This window comes from Felis catus, chromosome X, assembly GCF_018350175.1.
Source record: "Felis catus isolate Fca126 chromosome X, F.catus_Fca126_mat1.0, whole genome shotgun sequence".
NCBI lineage: Eukaryota > Metazoa > Chordata > Mammalia > Carnivora > Felidae > Felis > Felis catus.
This window is the reverse complement of record NC_058386.1, coordinates 99,405,657-99,425,548: the sequence shown is the minus strand read 5'-3', so window position 1 is coordinate 99,425,548 and position 19,892 is coordinate 99,405,657. Positions and strand designations below refer to the sequence as shown.

General features: G+C 35.2%; 1 long non-coding RNA gene across 1 annotated transcript in view; it reads right to left on the bottom strand.

Annotated features, from left to right (window-relative positions):
- The window catches only part of LOC111558713, an 842,592-nt gene that overhangs the window by 719,480 nt on the left and 103,220 nt on the right, over nt 1–19,892 (bottom strand). Inside the window, exons 2-3 of the long non-coding RNA XR_002739813.2 lie at nt 18,504–18,598; nt 13,926–14,135 (exon numbers count right to left, since the gene is read on the bottom strand). This is a non-coding gene — a long non-coding RNA (uncharacterized LOC111558713). The remainder of the gene's footprint in view (nt 1–13,925; nt 14,136–18,503; nt 18,599–19,892) is intronic.

The following is a 19,892-nucleotide window of genomic DNA, read 5'->3' as shown; positions in this document are numbered from 1 at the left end:
TATAGAAACCAAAGGCAAGAAACGTAGCTGGCCTACATGATGGGATAAAACCAGGAATGAGAAGACTAACAGGAGCTCTAATTATTCTTTTCCTATGTCTGTAGTTACATGAGCTCTTGTCTCTATTCTTCTCTGGAATACTGCTTCAGTATTATCTCTTTCTCTGAAGATTGATTTTCTTAACTTTTCCATAAACATGATATAAACACACCATTGCCAGAATGGTAATCTCAGTTCCTGAGTCTATATCTTCTCAGTTCAAGGGACCAAGAGAGACTAACTAGAATGTTGTGTCCCAATTCCAAATTCCTAGCAGAGAGAATATGAATTGTTCTCCTTGGATCAGCTGTCTGTCCCTGGTTCAGTGACCTGTGGCCAGAACTTTAAGTCATATAACCCTTTACTCAACCAGTAGGCTGTACGAGAAGGCTAAGACATAGCTCCTGGACAATCTGTCACAGAACCTGCAAGAGATGTGAGTCCTCTGAGGTACTACGAACTCACTATTCCAGGCAGTGATCTGTACCTTTACAGATTTGACTGTTTTTATTAGCACATGTCTATGTGTTTGTTTCTTTCATTCCTCTTTTACAATGTTTGCCTTTTATAGTTCTATCTCCCCTCCACCTTCTCTTCTTTTTCTCTCTCTCTCCCTTCCTCTTCCCCCACTCTATCCCCCTTGCCCAGCCCTACCTTCCTCATATTGGTTTTAGAAGCCAGCAGTGCATTGATCCTTGTAAAATATACCTCTAGCTATTATTAGGAACAGTAATTTAATGGAATATGATACTAAGAACAGATTGACATTGCCAAGGTTAATGGCCAAGTCATCTGTAACAAGATGTATTTAAAGTCAAATGGACTGTGTTATTCATGCCATTTGAAAATTTGAATAACATTAAGTTCATTTTTCTAAAATGTTCCACTGTTTCATCTTGGATAGATAACTGCCATAGTACCAACTTCAAACTATGGCTTCTTGGAGACCTCAGTCTTTAGATTCATTCCAGATGCCTTTCCCTATGAAAAAAAGAAAATGCCAGGGGAAATTGTAATATACAAGAAGAAAGGGAATGAACAACTATAGGGTATAAATAACAAGTCCCCTGGGATTTTCAGGGCCAAGGTTCCACAAAGCGAAATGTATTGGCAGTCCAGTCACCTATTACTCTACTCATTGGGAATGCACTCAAAGGCCAGTAGATTACTTTTATACCAGGACCCACACTGATGTCCTTGACAAAAGAATTTTACAAAAGGCTGCACTTTGGAAATTTCAGAACAAAGTCTTAACTCTAGAACCTCAGTACCTTGGTGAGACTTCAGTTACTTCATGGTTGCCAACTAGGTAGGCATTTGGTTACTTATGGTAATACTCCCCTGTAAGGAGCTACTGCTTTCTCTTTGATATAAGCTCATTCAAATATAAATAAAACAAAATAAAAAGGTAAATTTAAAAAAATATAAAACTACTACATTTCATCTTATATATATATATATATATATATATATATATATATTCCCCAAATATATATTTGCCAACCAAACAATTCCTGATATATTTTCCTCCATAGAAAACAAAGGCCAATATGACCAACACAATGATCAACTCTTTATTATTAAAATTTTCTGCGTTGTTTACTTAAACAAATATTTACAGAGTATCTATTCCATATAAACACTGAATTATAGGGGCGCCTGGGTGGCGCAGTCGGTTAAGCCTCCGACTTCAGCCAGGTCACGATCTCGCGGTCCGTGAGTTCGAGCCCCGCGTCAGGCTCTGGGCTGATGGCTCAGAGCCTGGAGCCTGTTTCCGATTCTGTGTCTCCCTCTCTCTCTGCCCCTCCCCCGTTCATGCTCTGTCTCTCTTTGTCCCAAAAATAAATAAACATTGGGAAAAAAATTAAAAAAAAAAAAGAAAGAAAAAACCACTAAATTATACTCAAAGGGGTACAAATATATACATATGGCCTCTACATCTTAGAACTTAAAATCTAACAGGAAAAGGCAGACATATAGATGAGCTTATATTAGAGAAACTTAGATGTAGTACCATGTGCACAATGATGTAAAAGAGGAACACAGAGAAAACAGTCTTATACCAGTAGATGAGTTTGAGTCAGTCCCTGAGAAAAGTTTTAAGACATTAAAAAAAAAATCCAGGCATAGGTAGGAAATGAATAGATGAGAAAAAATAAGAACCAGAATTGGAATGATACAAAAAAAGGAGATGGATGAAATATTGCAAAGAAAAATAGGTTAGACTTTGCGAACGATTGAGATATTTGTGGAAGGGAAAAAAGAGGAGAAAATGAAATTAAGGATAGCTACATTTTTAACATGTGGCGACTGGACAGATGGTGAAGTCCTAACAGAAACAACATATGAGATTGAGAACACGGGTTAAGAGAAGTAATGATGTAATTGATTTTATACATATTGAGTTTGAATTCCACAAATTTATCCATAAAAGTTATATAAGCAGAAAGCAGAGTGAAATGCATGTCCAAAATTAAATATAAGGGTGATAGTTAGACACAGGGATCATTAAATAAGGAGAAGAGTCGAATTCACTAAAATAAACCATGAAGGTAGGAAGGATAGAGTACATGAGAGTTATGCAAAGAGGTCTGGGGAACAAAAACCTCATGAAATCTATAAACGGAGAGTTGCCTATGAAGAACATTAACAGAGAGTTAAAAGAAGAATCTACAGAGAACTATGCCAAACCAAAATAGATGAGTTCTTAAAAGTAGGTAGTTAACAATGTCACATAGTGTTCTCATAGTGATTCGTGGGAAGTTTGTTATCTAGCAGAGGAAGTATAATCAAACTGTGAATTTTTTATCAAGTAAACAAAATAATCAATTTACCTTTTCAAGTGATTGTTACAATCTCATAATGTTACTGTATCAAAAAATCTATACAGTCCTTTCAAAGGAGGTTAAACACACACACACACACACACACACACAGACACACACACACACACACACACAAGATTAGGTAACAGATGAATTGAGAAAAAAAATTATACATAAAAGCACTTATACATATATGTGTATATTTTAAATGCCATAAAGCCTTGGTTTGTGAGCATAATTTGTTCCGGAAACATGCTTGTAATCCAAAACACTTGCGTATCAAAGCAAATTTCAAGAACCATTGGCTCAATTGTGATCATGTGACATACCACATCACATACTACTCGTATTGCAAGACATCGCTTGTTTATCAAGTTAAACAAGCTTGATAAATAAATAAATAAATAAATGTTATTAGAAATGTTTTCTCATCTTGCAGAACACTCACAGAATAAGTTACTTGCAATCTAAGGTTTTATTGTAGTTATACAGATCCCGAGTTCTGTGAACATCAATCTAAGAATGAGGATATGGTAAGTATGTACATAACTCAACCTCATTAGAAAGTTCTTCCCTCTCTGGGTTAAAATGGACTATATTTAATACCTGGGTATAAACTATCATCTGACTGAGGCTAAATCTTTCTTCTCTGACTCTCCATAAAATCCAGTGGGTAACTATTTTGCCAGAAGCCAAACACCAACCTCCATATAGTATTTTTGCATCCCAGATTCTGTTATACTGCCTATTGTAGCTTGAAAGGACAGATATGCTATTGCCACTTTTAAGCCTTCATATTGGACAATCCTTGCACACTCATTTAAATCATTCTAAATGATTCACTGTGGAAGGATAATTTGGGAATGGATTATTAATGGAAGCACCTTGCCAGCAACTTCACAGTAGATCCTGGAGGAGCTCGTTGCTTAAAAGGGTTTCTGTTCAAAGAATGTTTTGAAAAGAAAATCCCAACCTAGATATACTCCAGACTACTACCATGGTTTAAAGTATTACTAAAAATTGGAGAGTTCCATACTGGAACTCATTGAAAGATATGATAAATGGATTATTATTCTTAACACAGACTCTGCACGGCATTGGGATCGCAGCAGGGAAGAACAATTACAAGATATGGCAAGTAACTGCCCTTTACCCCTCAAAACATATTTATTATCTACTCAGCTTGTAGGTTATGCTTTGTTTATAAGATGTCAAGGGCTTTAAATATTAAAAATATATTTAAAACACATAAGTTGGTTTAAGTTAACACCTTCAGAATTAGCCCCAGGGAGCCAAGCTAAGTGAACTGTTTTCACACAAAAAGTCTTCTGATTAGGCTCAAAGTGTGATATAAGTTAAAATTTATTGCATTTGAAATTTATCTGTAAACTGAGAAATAATTTTTGGGCTTGCTACATGTTATCCCTTATTTCGAAAATGATATCACACTCACCTTTAGCTAATCAGAAAAATGTATCCGGTGAAAAATCAGAAAAAAGTATCAGATACACATAGCATATTTCACAGCAAAGTTGACACAAAAACAAGATCTATCTAAATCCACATTTGGAACAGATAGGTAACTGGTTAGAGGGGCTTCTGCTGCCAAAGACATTTGAGAAGGTTATACTATACCTTCCCCAATATCACAAAGTAGAGATTCTCTCCACCATATTCTAACATAGTATTTCTATGGCTCCGGTCCCAAAGCAACATAAATTTTAGCCAAGATTTTAAAATATCCAAAGACCATTATCTGCAAGAAGGCTAGGAGATATGGGTGGGAAGAACTGTTGATAATATAACTCCATGATGTGGTTCTCAATACTCACAGTGCAACAATCATTGTTCCAGTCCCTTGGCTGGGAGTAAGAAGTTAAATGACACCAATCTATTTTAGACTTCTCTCTTCCCTTGAGATCATCACTAGTAGTCCACCTCAAGTCCAAAATTTGAAGAATACATAAAAATATTGTGAGAAAGTATGATGAAAATTCATTCATGGGCCTAAAGGATATTTCTACTTCCAGTAGGGAAAAACAAGTTGATTGCCTTGTTGAACAAAATGAGTGTTCTGGTCCTGCTTCAAAACAGTCCTATTTATGGAACATACCTATTAACACCATAATAATTTACCCTATATGCAAACCCAGTTGGAATTTTCTCTAGTTACATTTACCCTACTCAGATCACCCCTTTGCTTTGTGTGGATGCACATCTAATTTTTATACTACATGCATTTACACTCACTTATTAACTAAGGACTATGCCTTCTGTTTATTCACAGACAACCCACATATTCCGTAATGCCTAGTTAAGGGTTCTGTGTAACTTTCAGTGTGATCTGCACAGAGCAGACATTCAATAAATGTTTATGCTTAATAACAAAATTAACATAAAGTGAGCAGTCAATAAATAATTGCTGATTGACTAGAGTTGTTATTCTGAACATTTTTCTAAAATCACTCAGGAGAATTAGTTTTCAAATCAAAGTCATTCATTTGGTACCATTCATCATGTTTATGTAATGGAAAACAAAATGGCATAATAATTTATTTTGAAATAAGCCTCCCAGATTATCACATTCAAGAATCTCTCCCCAGTGACTACTGCTGACCCCAGTATCAGGAGCTTCATTTTAATAGTGAATTGTCTAAATTCACTGAATACTCTCCTTTGAAACCTCATCATGTTCTAAATTTTGCCATGAGCTGAAATCATTTCACTTCATCTGTGCATGAACAGTAGATAAATAGGTACTGTGCACAAAAGTACGTCATGTCCTGCATGACAGGAGTCTAATACGATAAATGAGTTTTTGTGGAAAAGAAAAACTTTCTAGGTAATGAAGGCCAATATTAAGTTAGAAGGAATAGAGCCTTAAATGAGTTAAATCAAGGGGATGTTCCCTGAGATAAATAATTTGGTACTGTTGCATATAACTCTCAGTACTTTGGTGTAATATTCTGAATGTATAACTTAATAGAAAGTATGCCCGAAGTGAGTTAAGTCATGACTAATAGAACAAATTTTACAAAATTGTAGTAAAATGCCAACTGTTTACTTTGCAAGTAGTCTCCCCTTAGAAATTGGTATAATCAATCTCTGACACCAATCCTAGTCAGCATATGGAATAGCTTAAGTATCTGTTGTATACACACACACACACACACAAAACTGGTTCTCAGAGGAAATGCCCCCATTGATTGATTTTAAGGTATAGTCTCTCTAAATTAAGATTGCCCTATTTTACCCAGGAATATTCTTTTCTTCACAGAAAATGTCATTTCTTTCACAAAGCTATTGTCAGTCTTCTAATTCTTTCCACAGCCCCCTTCAGACGGCCTCCTGCAGGTCACAGAGTGAATAAGCATTCTAAAATGGTAAGATCATCCTGTGACTTCACTCATGTTTTTCTTTTTTTAATATTTATTTATTTTTGAGAGAGAGAGACAGAGAGAGAGACAGACAGAGAGCACGAGCAGGGGAGGGGCAGCGAGAGAGGGAGACACAGAATCTGAAGCAGGCTCCAGGCTCTGAGCTGTCAGCACAGAGCCCGATGGGGGCTCGAACTCACGAGCTGTGAGATCATGCCCTGAGCCAAAGCCGGACGCTCAACCGACTGAGCCACCCAGGTGCCCCTTAACTCATATTTTTCTTATCTTCATTTAAACATGGCACAAAATAGTGTATTCCCACCACACACACACACACACACACACACACACACACACGCTACAAGTTTACAAGATATGGAACTTAAAAGTATCCTTTACTACCAAGACATTTACAGAATATAAGTGCCCAGATCCCCCAAATCTTTCTTTAAAATAAGAACTATCTTTCAAGACCTGTTTCCAGTGGTCCTATGTCCCAGAAAAAACTCAGATGGCATGTGATCTATCAATCGTCTACACACTAAAAAGCACCTGGTAATCAGTCTATTCCAGGATAAGGTGAAGCAAACATATGAGAATTTCTCCTTATGCATTTAAATTGCCGTTCTAAAAGGCTTCTCCTTTTGTGACTCCACATTTTCCTAATTATTTTAATTGCCTGAGCAATTATCATTTGTCAGCTCAGAAATTAAAGGGAAACAATGATAAATACCAGACTTTGGGTATTTATTCTTAGCACTAATAACTTTTTGCTTATTACCTCAATTTAAACAGCAATATTTTACTTTGAGTGAGAGTTATTTTTAATTCAACAAGTAGCTAAAACCTTTTATGCTTTCCCTAAAGTGATGCCTCACAGATGAGGTGACCTACAAGTAAAAAAGCACACTGAAAATTTTCTTTTCATATAAAAGCATACGGTCATAGCTGCACATCTCTTTTCAGAGTTCACATGGGATGAAGGTGGTGTGGAGGAAAAATATGTCAATAAAAAACCCGCAAATGCTCCATGGGAGAATTCCACATTTGTTTATGATTAGAAAGTCACAAGAGAATATCTTTCCCACTCTAAAAAGGAGAACAAGTTGTAAAAGCCACAATGATCATATTTTTAACACATTAAGGTGGCTGAGGAGGCAAGGTATACCAAATAATCTAAATTACATAAAGTCATGAACCCTTCATAGGAGACAAGAGACACATAACTTATTTTCCAAGCAAAGCAAGAGGAGCAGCAAACTTGTTACAGACTGAAGAAAAAACAAAAAGCCAATATATTTCCTAACTTTTGGCCACTGCGTGTGGGCTGGAATGTTGGAGTAGAACCCTGCAAAGCCCTAGTCACTTGACAATCTGCATCAACTGCCAATCTTTTCTTATGGACATTTCACAAAGGGCACAGCAGCAGCATACCAAAGGCTGCTGACAGGATAGGAGAGAGAGAAAAACTTCAAAGGTGAATAGGACCATCACTGAATTAATGGCATGGACACATCAATGGTTGGGACATTAAACCACTATAGGATGTTGAGATACACGAGGCTTCACCAAGTGTAAGAAATGGCCCACCAAAGAATAAGGGCACATTAGCAGGATGAAGATACATAAACCTAGGCTTGCTGAAGTAGAGCTACATACAGAGCAGAGAAAATTATCCTAAGATTTAAAATGCTGGTGTTTGAGCTACAGAGCAAAAGAAAAAAAGTCTGTGTGGTTTGGAAATTTGACAGCTGGATATGAGGAGGATGAAATCAGAATTCAGGGAGGATGAGACATCCAAAAATGAATAAACAGAAAGTAAAACCCAAGAAAAGAGCACAAGGTTCCCTTGCATGTTTCAATAAATACTAAGCTGAATGAACGTAGATTGAAACTTCACAAGGTCAGGCGAGGAACAAGTATCAGGTAAGGGACAACTGCTAGAGGACAGCAGCAAGCAGAACAACTATCACCGTTCCTAAGACTGAGAGCTCTTTGATTGTCCAGCAATCAGAGGACAGGGACATCACTGAATTAACAAAGCATTCAGTATGGACACCAGGAAGGTCATAACATAGGGACAGAACTAAATTGGAACTAGCAAATACAATTCTAGAGCCACCCCTAAGAATGTTTTAAAAAAATACTCAAAAGGATATAACCAATTCACAAATATCTTCACAGCTTGTCAGAATAAAATTCATTGTTTTTAAATAGAGAGACAAGAATAAACAGACACACAACAAAATAGTATTCACAACATCCAGGACACAATAAAACTTAACGGACAATTGAAAAAGCAGGAAATTGGTACCAGGAATTAGAGGGAGAGGGAAACAGGTACTTGTTGTTCAACACGTAAATATTCAGCTATACAACATAAATAAGTTCCAGAGATATGCTGAATAACTTAGTACCTATAGATACAATTATAGTATTGTGCATTTAAAATGTTAAAGAATAGGGGTGCCTATCTGGCTTAGTCAGAAGAGCATGTGACTCTTGACCTCAGTGTCATTTTTTAATCCCGACATTTTTTTACGGTTTATTTATTTATTTTGAGAGAGAGAGAGAGACTGTGTGTGTGTATGTGTGTGTGTGTATGTGTGTGTGCATGTGAGTGGGGAAAGGGCAGAGAGAGAGAGAGAGAGAAAGAGAGAGAGAGAGAGAGAGAGAATCCCAAGCAGGCTACACACTGCCGGCACACAGCCCCACTCAGAGCTCGATCTCACCAACTGTGAGATCATGACCTGAGCTGAAATCAAGAGTCAGATACCCAATTAACTGAGCCACCCAGGCACCTCTCAGTTGTGAGTTTGAGCCCCACAATGGGTGTAGAGATTACTTAAATAAAAAATTTTTAAAAATAAAAATTAAATAAAATGTTAAAGAATAAATCTCAGGTCCAGTATTTGACAAAATCCTATATATTTTCATGAAAAAAAAAGATATATAAGGAAATTTCCTTAATCTCATATAAGACATCTATGGACAACCACAGGTAACATCATATTAAATTATGAAGACTGTGTGCTTTCCTACTAAGACTGGAAAGAAGACAGAGATGTTTCTCTTGCCACTTACATTCAACATTATACTGGAGGTTTTTACCAGGTCACTTTAAGCAAAATAATAAAATAAAATAAAAGGAAACCATATTGGAAAGGAAGACTCTCTAATCATAAATGACATGATATAGGGGCACCTGGGTGGCTCAGTCAGTTACGCGTCCAACTTCGGCTCAGGCCATGATCTCACGGTCCATGAGTTCGAGCCCCATATCGGGCTCTGTGCTGTCAGTTCAGAGCCTGGAGCTTGCTTTGGATTCTGCGTCTCCCTCTCTCTCTGTCCCTCCCCCACTCACACACACACTCTCTCTCTCTCTGTCTCCCAAAAAATGAATAAACGTTAAAAAAAATTTTTAAATAAATGACATGATATTGTATCAGGAAAATCCTAACAAATCCACTAAAAGACTATTAAAACTCATTAAAATTTCATCCAAGTAACAGGATATGAGATCAATACACAAAAATCAATTGTACCTATACATTAGCTATGAAAACTCTGGAAATGGAATTAAGAAAATGACTCCATTACCATGCCATGAAGAAGCATAAAATATGTAGAAAAAAACTTTACAAAAAAATTTGCAAACGTACCCTTTGAAAACTAAAAAACATTGCTAAAAAGTAAATACTGAGAACAAACTGAGGGTTGATGGGGGGTGGGGGGAAGGGGAAAGTGGGTGATGGGCATTGAGGAGGGTACCTGTTGGGATGAACACTGGGTGGTGTATGGAAACCAATTTGACAATAAATTTCATGAAAGAAAGAAAGGAAGAAAGAAAGAAAGAAAGAAAGAAAGAAAGAAAGAAAGAAAGAAAGAAAGAAAGAAAATAAATGGGAAAAAAGTAAATATAGAAGATCTAAATAAATGGAAAGACAAACCATGTTCATGGGTCAGAAATTTAATATTGACAAGAATCCCTAAAAATTCTACATATCCAATTAATCATCTAAAAATCCCAGCTGACTTTCATGCAGAAATGTACAAAATTATCATAATATTTGTACAGAAATGTAAAAACAAAACAAAACAGAAAAGACAAAATGATACTTAAAATGAAGAACAAGTTGGAGGACTCACATATCCCAATTTTAACACTTATTACAAAGCTATAGTGTGTGTGACATTGTGACATCTTTTTCAAGTGAAACTGGGACAAGAATAGATATATGGACCAAAGGAATGGAATTGAGCACATGAAAATAAATTGATAAATCTATGGTCATTTTATTTAAACAAGGGTGCCATGCCAATTCAACAGAGAAAAATAGTCTCTATTAACAAATGTTGCTGTGATAAGTGAGTATTGTTATGCAAAGAATGAAGTTGGACCTCCATCTTACACTATATGCAAAAATTAACTGAAATATATACCTATATTTAAGAGCTAAAGTGGTAAACCTCTCAGGAGAAAATACAAGAGAAAAAGTCCAGGATCTTACATAAGGCAATACTTTGTTAAGATATGACACAAAATGCACAAGTGATAAAAGAATAGATGAATTACACTAAAGAAAATTTAAAACTTTTCTGCTTTTTGGTCTTCATTAAGAAACTAAAAAGATAAAGAATGAGTATAAGTTTTTTCAAATCATGTCTCATAAGAAATTTGTATGTAGAAAAAAATATAAATAGTAATCTTCAACTCAACAATAAAAACACAATCAATTTAAAAATGGGCGAAGGACTTGAATTGACCTTACTCCAAAGATATTCCAGAATGGCCAGTATGCATAAGAAAATAATGTCAACGACATTAGTCATTAGGAAAATTCAAATGAAAACCACAATGAGATATTACTTCATCCTTACTGGAAAAGCTATAATAATAATAATAATAATAATAATAATAATAATAATAAGGAAGAGGAGGTAGAGAAGGAAGGAAGAAAGGAAGGAAGGAAAAGGAGGGAGGAAGGGAGGGAAGAAAAACAAGGACTGTAGGGGTTGTTGAAAAATTGAAAACCTAATACACCACTAGTTGAAATATCAAATGCTTTGGTATCTGAGAAAAACAATTGGGGTTTCAATACTGGTTTCAAAATATTGTACAGTAAGATTATTTTTAATTACTTCAAGAAATAAGGTTAAAAATAACATAAGTTAAACAGTAGGACAAAGCCATTCTTAAGCTTAATATACAGATGCATGCATGAAGTCGTTCATGTTTACAAGAATTCAACCATTCAAGTGAGCTTCAACTCTTTTTTTTCCAACAGCAAATGCAAAAAGCAAAATATGATCTATTACTTAATTATAAGATAAAACTTTAAGTGAATAATCTCTTTTATGTGTCCTCATAATGGTGACATTACAGTTTGCCCAACATCCTTAAGTTGATTTTAAAAATTACTTTCATAGAGCTATTTCTTATGGTGTATGTGTTTAACATCATGGTAACGTTTAATACCATAACACTACATGCATCTGCAACCTACACAACGAAGCTTGAGTGTACAGCTTTCTGATGGCCTGGGTTTGACTTTGAGCCAAATTTTAGTATTTACAGAATGAAAGAATTATATCCTTCATATATTCAGCAATCCTTCATCAAAATTCTTTTTTTTTTTTTCCAAACAAATTTTAGATGAGTTAGAAGTATAGCAAATCTCAACAGGGACCAGGAGAGTAAAATAAATGAAAGAAATGGGATATTTTAAATTAAAAAAAAACTACAAATACAATGAAAAATGATATTTAACATATGGCTACCTCCATTTGAGAGGTTGGGTGTATGGTAGAGTCTATAACTATCAACTAGTTGATTTTTACTATAACCAAAATATGTGACATATGTTGCCAGATCTCTTACTTTTCTTTGCATATCACTCAGAGATGAGATAAAAGAAACCATAAACCACTAAGACTCTTTTAAGAATGAAAAATAAAGGGCTTCAACACAAAGAAACCAAATGATGGCAATTTGTTGGGCTGGGTGTCGAAGAATGAATGGCAGGAGAACAATGAAGAATCTGACCTCAAGTAAAATGCCAACCCAACTTCAATGTGGAAAGTGAGAAATCCTGAATTTTTCCCTTGAACTGTTGACTCTATGAAAGATTCTAAAATCCAGGGGGTGCCTGGGTGGCTCAGTCAGTTAAGCATCCCAGTCTTGGTTTTGGCTCAGGTCATGATCTCGTGGCTTCATGGGTTTGAGCCTTGCATCGGGCTTTGTGCTGGAAGCCTGCTTGGGATTCTTTCTCTCTCTCCATTTCTCTCTGCCCCTCCCCGACTTGTGCTGTCTCTGTCTCTCTCAAAATAAATACACTTAAAAAAATATTCCAAAATGGAATAAGTATTGGTAAAAGAGTCACTCAAAATAGAGTCAGAAGTATATTGAGGGAGTAGTGCCTATGTACATCTCCTGTTTAAATTCTCTAGATGACATGAAAATTGACTTTCTATTAGTTGCAAATTCAACCACCTCCCACAAAATATGCTTTACATTGGAGTGAAATAAATATAATGTAACACCTTAGTCAAATATCAATCATGTATTAGACAGTCAATTTAAATCTTACCACCACCAATCATAATTCTTTCAAAACAACTGATGTAACTTTGTTAGTTTTTACCTTCAAAGCCTGAACTTCCTACTTTCAATTCAGAGCACATTTTTGATTTTGGAACACTCTGTGTCTCCTGGATTGCAATCTCTAAGACACCAAATAAACCATTTTGATTGTTTTACAGGCTAGTCTTCTTGATTGACAAAACCAAGAGCAATAAAGTAAGGAAGTTAATAGTTATTTCCAGACATATGTCATTAATATTAGGTCCACACTGGCAACAGAAATAATAACAACAACTAAAGGATTTGTCTTCTGCCCCGGGTTCTTGATTCCCTCAAAGCTGGTGACAGAAATACTATTAGAGATAAACCAAAAACCTCTGTGATCATGTTTGCCAACAGAAGCTGCTAGAACATCTGCTTTTTAAATCTAATTTAAGTATATCTGATCGGTGAAAGCTAAAGCTAAATACCTAAAGTACCACTTCGAAATGTAATATAAAAATTTTCAGCAAAAAATGTGTGTGTGAGAAATGCATGCAGAATAACAATCCACATTATTCACATTTTGTTTTCATGCAAAAATCAAGAGTTTTAAAGGGTTGCAATTAATTCAGTTTAAAAAAAAAAATGGCCAGAACAACAGTGTCTACATCTTTGAGCCCATCCAGCTTTAAGAGAAAAAAGTGGATTGTATTTTACGGCCCATATCAGTATGGAGGAATAGAAGACCAAGCCCTCCCCTCTATTCCATAAAGGAATACCAATTTGTATACAGTTCTTTACTTTACTGAAAGTAGTTAAAATTGTATTTATCTTACAAAAGTAGAAGTGCTTGATAAAATAGCTCAACAATATGCAAATCAATAGAGTAAAAATGAAAATTCTCCCCTCTCACCTACTGCTGCCACTCCCGCTTTGTGACCATTAACACTGTGAAATAAATTATATGTCACTTAAAAGAGAGAAATAAAAAGGCAGGAAAATGCCACCAATAGTCAAGAGAAAGCAATTTTAAATAGAAGCTAACCATTAGCCCAAATATCAGATACAGCTTACAAAGACTTAGCACTTTAAAACACCAAAAAAGAAAGTATTTCTTACAATTCTGTGGGTTGACTGGGTAGTTCTTCTACTGCAATGCAGTGCCCAGGCCTTGGTTCTCCTCACTGTGGAATCTCGTTTCACATTCATTATGTCTTTTCCCTCCAGGACCTTCCATATCTGCACTTTGATTTGATTTTGATTCTCGGAAGTGCTCGGGATTTAACAAATTGCATGAGGCCATTCTTGACCTTGAGAACAATTTGTTAGCTGGAAAGGTGGTAAGTGAGAAAAAAGATTTATCAATTCTAAACCAGTAAGTCATATACTGGTACTATTTACTTCACATTATTTCTTAACACTGAACACTCTCTTCTTTAACTCTTCTCCCACTTCCCATACTTTATTATACACAGACAGCTACAAGAAACCAACTCATACCTTTGAATCTTTGACAATCACCTTATCCAGATCTAAAAGTTTGTTAGGTACTTTTTCTACCTTCAAACTTATAAAAAGTAGCAATATTATCAATGTTGTACCAATACGTTACACAAAACGCGCCAACAGCAGTTTCCTCACTGCTCTATCAGCCTTCAACAACAACTTCCTCTCTACTCCTCCTGTCCTCCAGTGTCAAAGACAATAGTATATATTTTGTGTTTTTGTTAAAGTAACACTCCACTTCTTTGTGATAATTCTATTCAGTTATCTATTATGGTTTAACAAGCACCATAAACACAGTAAAACAAAAATGATTTCTTACTTCTTGCAAGTCTTTAGGTTGACTCAGTATTAATTCTCAACGACATAGTATCAACTGGGGTCACTCATATGACTGCATTCACCTTGGAGGTTAGCTGGGCAACTAAGATTCCTGCAGGGCACTTATATACCACAGACTGTCTCATCTTCCAGTTCTTCTTTCCATGGCCTCCACAGCAGAGGGATAGCATGGACTACCTTATAAAATTGCAGGTGGTCTCCAAGGGAGCAGAAAAAGTAAGTTCACAGGCCCAGAATGGTGGTTCCCAAAAGTAACAAGGCATCACTTCCATGGCAATCTATTAGTCAAAAACTTACAAAGACAACCCATTTTCAAAAAGAGTGAAATTGGCCTCTTTACTATTTATAGGAAGAATACCAGACCAAACTGGGAGGGAAAGAATTTGTTGACAACCAATCTGTCAAACTCAGCAACATACAGAATGGAAAAACTCAACCCTCAAGTTGGACACAAACAAAGAAAACTGGATCAACCTAGGCCTATAGAGTAAAATTCCTGCAAACCAATGAAAAAGATAATCTTAAAATCTGCCAGAGAAAAACTAAATTCTACATAGATATGAACAATAACAGCTGACGTCTTTAAAAAATTAAACAGATACTAGAAGACCATAAAATTTTATATTTCAAGTGTTGAAAAAAACTGTCAAGTTAGAATTTTATGCACGGCAAAATTACATTTCTTTAAAAAAAGATTTTATTTTTAAGTAATCTTAACACCCAACATGGGGCTCAAACTCACAATCCCAAGATCAAGAGTCACACACTCTACCAACTGAGTCAGCCAGGTGTCCCCCAAAATTATATTTCAAAAATAGATTACATGAATACATTTGCAGACATGCAAAAGCCAAAGAATTTGTCTCCAATGGTCTTATACCACAAGAAATAATTTTAAAAAGTAGTTGTTCAGGCAAAAGGGTATATAATACCAGATGAAATCCCAGATTGTCAAGGAAAAAATGAAGAGCACCAGAAAAGTTAAGTATGTGGGTAACTATAAAAACATATATTCAACAAAAATAAAACATTCTATATATGTGTACAACAACTTATTATGAGGTTTATAATGTAAGTAAAAATATCACAAGTATATATAACAGAGGCCAATATGGAATTATACTAAGATTCTTACACTGTATGGAAGCTAGTTGATATTATATGAAATTAAACACAACAAATAGAAAAACCCTAAAATCAATGAAATAGAAAGTGGGTAAATTATACAAAAACTCAATACAACCAGTTTTCTTTTAAAAATTAATATGATTGGTAAATCATTAATTGGACGAATAAAGAAAAGAAGAAATATGACAATAATTACCTATAATGGGAATGAATAGGGGCATCACTACAGTTCCTACAGACATTAAAAGTATAAAAAGGAAAAGTTATGAAGAGCTTTATGCTAATAAATATGAAAACTGAGAGGAAATGATCAAAGTCCTTGGAAGATACAATCTACCAAAACTCAAAATAGAAAATGTGAATCAGCCTCTTTATTTAAAAAAAAAAAAAAGAATAGAAAATCAAAAGTGTTCCCACAAAGAAATCTTTAGGCCCACGTGATTTCTCTGGTGACTTCTATCAAACATTTCAAGAAAAATAACACCAAAAATACACAAATTCCTTTAAACCTTATAGTAGAAGAGAACATTTCCCACCTCATTTTATGAGACCAGCATACTTCCACTAACAAAACTTGACAAAGAATGACAAAAGAAAATTAGATATGGATATTACTCATGAATATAGAAAGAAAATTCCTCTATAAAATAGCAACAAATAAGTATCAGCATATCAGCCATATATGAAAAAGATAATACAATCATGACTAAGTAGGATTTATCCTAGTGATACAAAGTTGATTTATCATTTTAAAAGCAATTAATGAAATTCACAAGTAGACAAAAATTAAAGTCGTATTATCTAGTTAATAGATGCAGAAAAAGCATTGCACATACCCTAATACCAATTAAGAGTTAAAATAAAAACTTTCAGCACACTAGTAGCAGAAGGAAATTTCATAAACCTAATAAAGGGAATCCATAAAAAAATATATATAATCTCAGTTAGCCCAGATTATTCAGTTAGAAATATCTGGGAATCCCTTACTGGAATTGAAAGTAAAGACACAAATAGAAAATCAATTAACCAGCACAAACTAAAAAAATTTCCAAATTGGATTTAAGCTAAAATCAGAACAAAGTGCAAGCATGCACAATACACAAACACACAAGTACACATATGTTCACAGATTTTTAAAAACACATGTTATTGGTAATTTTTAATTATTCTTTTGAAAATATCATAACGCTAATGGAGAAAGATGAAAGGCTGCCATGTAAAACTAAGCAAAGTGTACATTGCACAACCCAGAGTGCAACATTCACACAGATAACTATGTAAAATTTAAAATGTAGTGGTCCTTTATGTGGTACTTGCCTCTGGCAAACTTATTCAAGAAGTATGAATGACCTCTACAAAATTGATTCCTATAAAACTCATACTACAATACTACATTAAGAAACCAGGTTAATACTTACCATAAAGTATATTTTCATATTTGCTTCCTAATTTGTTTTCAGTGTTTTGCAAAACTAGTTTTCAATACTCATCCAATCTACCAAAAGAAGCACCAGCCTTGCCCTTCCTGAGAAGTTTTCTGATGCAATATACTTCTCGATCACATTTTCCTTCCTCAAAACAAAGCTGTGCTGAACAAAATGTTCTTAGAAGACAATCTGCAGAATTATCATTGAGAGGCTAATAGTTGATAATTTATATTATTATCTAATATTTATATTGATTAATATAGATAGCAATATCTTGCAGATTGTTTTTTCCCAGAAAATACAAGAGGTTATTAAAATAGTTCTTTCTTATTAGACTACACATAAAAGCCACAATTGATCCATTAAATAATAACTCAAGTGAAGTATTTCCACCAGGAAATCAGCTAATAGAGTCCAGGTCTATTGCATTCTATGGTTCAAACTTGGTATGAGACTAGAATCCAGAAGAATTGATAGTTAATGCAGTGCAGTAATTCCCTCTCATATATCAGCTATCTCAACTGCATTTTTGTCAGGAGCTCGATAGCAGTCACTTCAAAACTGAACTCTCAGAAGTCTGCCTAGTATTCTGATGTGCCAAGCTACGATTAAAGAAAAACTTTAGACATCTGATAAGCTAAAGACTATGCTGACATTCTGCTGTATGATAATTCAGAGACCTAACTTGTATTCTTGCTGACATGCAGCTAGCCCACCTATACATAGAACTCCCTGCAGGATTGCCTTTAGGCATGGCCAAATGTTTTCTTAAAAAAATTTTTTTTAATCTATTCTAGTACTTAAACAGGAATCCTCTTGCATTCTCAGAGTTCAAAATCAAAAGACATAGAAGAGATCATCTTGACCTAGAAAAAGTTAAGCAAAAATCTTACCATGAATTTAAATCATCCTAGCTTATCACTTTGTTGTAGGCCATCTGATTTGAAGCAGTACTTCGTTCAAATACGACTGCTTACTGGGAATCTCAAATAGTTGAACAAATTAACTAGCTAGGTGGAATTACTGGTATTCACTTGAATAATTGAACATATACCAACATAAATTCCCTTTTTCTATGTCAGACTACATTTGATGTTTTGATCACAATGAGGTAGAAATATCGAGACAATACAATACAGATACTTGTCAAAAGGCCTAAAGCTTCATTACCCAGTGAAATACTCACACAAAATCCAGGTAACCACTGTACAAATACTCAGTGGTAACATACTCATAAGTCCAGCATTGACACTAATCCATTAGTGATTGTGATGTAGACAAAAATGATTTTACTTACAGCCAATGGGAGTGCCACTGCAGAGACTACAGAGTAGATATTCCAGAAAAAGCACTGGAAGCTCTAATACATTTCTTCATTTCCATGGGTAGATACTGTCAACCAAAGTGAAATCAAATTACAACCCATGTATTACCCAGGACTCAAAGGGAAATTGTAACTACATAAATACTTATAGGGAAAAAAAACACAAAACACAACTTATGCCAAATTCAAAAGCTATTATTTTCTCTCACTGCATATCTCTGAATTCCAATTACTTTGGCATATCTTGATTAGGGCCAATGGTCACAAACTACTAGTCTCATTTGTTTCCAAGATAAAGGAAAATACACTCATCAAAGTGTGGCATTATAACATCAGAAAATCAATTAATGTAATATACCATATCATGAAAATAAAAGACAAAACCCACATGATTTTATCAACAAATAGAAAAATAATTTGGCAAAACACAATATCCCTTCATAATAAAACCAATAAACCAAACTAAAGGAAAGTTACAGGAGCTTACAAAGGGCATCTGTGAAAACCACACAGTTAACATCATACTTGATGATGAAAGACTGAGTGATTTACTCAAGAATAACAAGAATGTCTACTCTCATTAGTCCTATTCAACACTGTACTGGAGTTTCCAGCCAGAGCGATTGTGCAAGAAAACTATATACAAGCTTCTATATTGGAAATAAATATCATGACCTCTATTTGCAGATGGCAAGATTTTGTATGTACTAAATCCTACAGAATTCACACAAAAAGCTAAGAGAATAAATGAGTTCAGCCAGTTAGCAGGATACAAAATCAATATAAGCAGGGGCACCTGGGTGGCTCAGTCTGTTGAGCGTCTGACTTCGGCTCAGGTCATGGTCTTACCATACACTGTACATGAGTTCAACCTTGCATCGGGCTCTGTGCTGACAGCTCAGAGCCTGGAGCCTAATTCGGATTGTGTGTCTCCCTCTCTCTCTGCCCCTCCCCCACTCATGCTCTGTCTCTCTATCAAAAATAAACATTTAAAAAAATCAGTATAGGGGCGCCTGGGTGGCGCAGTCGGTTAAGCGTCCACTTCAGCCAGGTCACGATCTCGCGGTCCGTGAGTTCGAGCCCCGCGTCAGGCTCTGGGCTGATGGCTCAGAGCCTGGAGCCTGTTTCCGATTCTGTGTCTCCCTCTCTCTCTGCCCCTCCCCCGTTCATGCTCTGTCTCTCTCTGTCCCAAAAATAAATAAATGTTGAAAAAAATAAAAGTAAAAAAATAAAAAAATAAAAAAATCAATATAAGCAAATCAATTTACTTTCCATGCAATAGCAATGAATAATCCAAAAATTTAAATTAAGAAAATAATTCAGGGTGCCTGAGTGGCTCAGTCAGTCAAGTGTCTGACTCTT